The sequence below is a fragment of the Tupaia chinensis genome, unplaced genomic scaffold (genome assembly GCF_000334495.1).
Source record: "Tupaia chinensis unplaced genomic scaffold, TupChi_1.0 Scaffold148607_1, whole genome shotgun sequence".
NCBI classification, from domain to species: Eukaryota; Metazoa; Chordata; class Mammalia; order Scandentia; family Tupaiidae; genus Tupaia; species Tupaia belangeri.
The window spans coordinates 62261-65080 of record NW_006208456.1 but is presented as its reverse complement, the minus strand read 5'-3'; the positions used below and the strand labels follow the sequence as shown (position 1 = coordinate 65080).

The 2820-nt window shown below is 39.7% G+C and overlaps 1 pseudogene; it reads left to right on the top strand.

Annotated features, from left to right (window-relative positions):
- The window catches only part of LOC102486212 (nucleolar complex protein 3 homolog), a 3703-nt pseudogene extending 1633 nt beyond the window's left edge, over window positions 1-2070 (top strand).
- Window positions 2071-2820: the final 750 nt, after the last annotated feature.

The following is a 2820-nucleotide window of genomic DNA, read 5'->3' as shown; positions in this document are numbered from 1 at the left end:
TTCCTAGCAGTTGTCACTCCTCAGAGAGCGATCTTAGAGGAGTGTCCGGCTTAGGACGTGCATGAAAAAGCACAAGGCCTTTGTCTTTCTTTCTTTCCAGCGTCGCCTCCGTCGAGCAAACCCACCCCCGCCGAGCAAACCCACCCCCGCCGAGGCTGGTCCCTGGCACCAGTTATCAATACCAAAGATGAAGATGAAGATCAAGAAGAAGAGCTGGAACTTGAGGAAGAGATCATTGAAGAGCCCATTCGAGAACTGACTGTGGAAGAACATTTGCTGGAGAGAAAGAAGAAACTAAAGGAAAAGAAAGTGCATATTGTTGCCTTGGCATCTGCTATATTATCAGACCCAGAGAGTAATATTAAAAAATTGAAAGAATTACGCTCCATGCTGATGGAACAGGATCCTGACGTGGCTGTTACTGTTCGAAAGCTGGTGATAGTTTCTCTGATGGAGTTATTTAAAGACATTGCTCCTTCATATAAAATCAGGCCTCTAACAGAAGCAGAAAAATCTACCAAGATGTGCAAAGAAACCCAAAAGTTAAGAGAATTTGAAGAAGGGCTGGTTAGCCAATACAAATTTTATCTGGAAAATCTGGAGCAAATGGTTAAAGACTGGAAACAAAGGAAGCTGAAGATAAGTAATGTAGTTTCTTTAAAGGCGTACAAAGGTCTGGCAGAAGTGGCCGTGAAGAGCCTGTGTGAGCTGTTGGTGGCACTGCCTCATTTTAACTTTCACAACAACATCATTGTATTGATTGTCCCTCTCAGGAATGACGTGTCAAAATCAGTGTCAGAAATGTGTTGTGAGGCAGTGAAGAAGCTCTTTAAACAAGATAAATTAGGCCAAGCTTCTCTTGGTGTAATTAAAGTGATTTCTGGTTTTGTGAAGGGCAGAAATTATGAAGTTAGGCCAGAGATGTTAAAAACATTTTTGTGCCTAAGAATCAAAGAAGTAGAAGTGAAAAAAGATACAGAGGATATTAATAAACCAAAAAAGTTCATGACCTTCAAGAAAAAGAGGAAAGCTTTATCAAGAATGCAGAGAAAGTGGGAGAAGGCAGAAGAGAAACTGGAGCGAGAGCTTCGGGAAGCAGAGGCTTCAGAGAGTACTGAGAAAAAACTGAAGCTGCACACAGAGACTCTGAATATTGTGTTTGTAACCTACTTCAGAGTATTGAAGAAGGCCCAGAGGTCGCCCCTCCTACCAGCAGTTTTAGGAAGGTCTTGCCAAGTTGGCTCACCTTATAAATGTGGAGTTTTTTGATGACTTACTAGTAATTCTTCATACTCTCATTGAATCTGGTGACCTAAGCTATCAAGAAAGTCTTCACTGTGTCCAGACTGCTTTTCATATTCTTTCTGGGCAAGGTGATGTGCTGAATATTGACCCAATGAAGTTCTATACACATCTCTACAAAACACTGTTTAAGTTACATGCAGTTGCCACCAACGAAGGTGTTGAGACCGTGCTGCAGTGGCTCGACATGATGTTAACCAGGCGCAGAAAACAAGTTTCTCAGCAGCGAGCCCTTGCCTTTATCAAGCGCCTTTGTACCCTTGCTCTTCATGTTCTTCCAAACTCAAGCATCGGCATTTTAGCAACTACCAGAATATTAACGCATACTTTCCCCAAAACAGATCTACTGCTTGACAATGAATCTCAAGGAAGTGGGGTTTTCCTCCCTGAGCTGGACGAACCTGAGTACTGCAATGCTCAGAACACCGCTCTGTGGGAATTACATGCGCTGCAGAGACATTACCATCCCGTCGTGCAGAGATTTGCAGCTCACCTGATGGCTGGCGCACCCTCTGAAGGCTCAGAAGCACTCAAACCAGAGTGTTGGTATCAGCTGTTATCATTTTCAGCTTTGCACACAGCTTGGCTATTGCTAATAGCAAAAGAGACTTCTAACTCTTGCTTTTAATATTTTAGAAGGATAAAGTTTTACAGGGGGATTCACTTTTGAATGAAGATTTAAATCAACTAATCAAAAGACATTGCAGTGAAGTTGCTACAGAGTCACCCTTGGGTTTCGCCAGATGTTTGGAAACGTCATTACGGTAGTAGAATGAAGAGAAGGAAGAGGCTGTGGATTTTCTTGTGTATTCGTGTGTGTGGGGGTACATAAAGATCTGTCGATAATTTAGGACTTTTCTTTTATACAAGAATGATTAGGAAGAAGAAGAATTAGTCTTTGTGTGGTGCAGTTTATGCTTCAGGTCTGGAAGTGTCATTTCATGAAGGGAATTGAAAGGCTTTTTTTGTCTCCCAGTAATTGAAATTTTTTTTCTTAATGATGTCATATTAAGGTATAGTTTAAAAGGAAAAATATTTGGACTTGATCTTACTGAAATGCAGTTACTACATTAATAGGACATAGAGCACAGAAAAATCGAGATCTTAAGCTCACTTAAGTGTTCTTAAGAACACTTTTTACCCTTTAGCAGTTCTTTATAACTAACTATTCATTAAGACTAAATATTTTATTGTAATACCATCAGTGGATATGAGAAACATTTCAAATTTGAGTGAGTGTATTTATTTGAAGATATTTGAGAAAAGATAAAATGGCTTAAAATTGGACCCAGGTTCATGCTGAATGATGCACGTCAGGAATAACCTGTTACTGAGTAACAAGCCTGGATAGTGGCAGGAGAGCAGACAAAGTAAAATCAAATTGAAAACTGAGGAAATGACAAAAGGGGAATTGTATCATGAATATATACATAAAAAAAGAAAAGGGAAAAACACCCACAAATTAAAAACCTTTGGTTCCAGAAAAAAAAAAAAAAAAAAAAAATTATTAAAAAACCA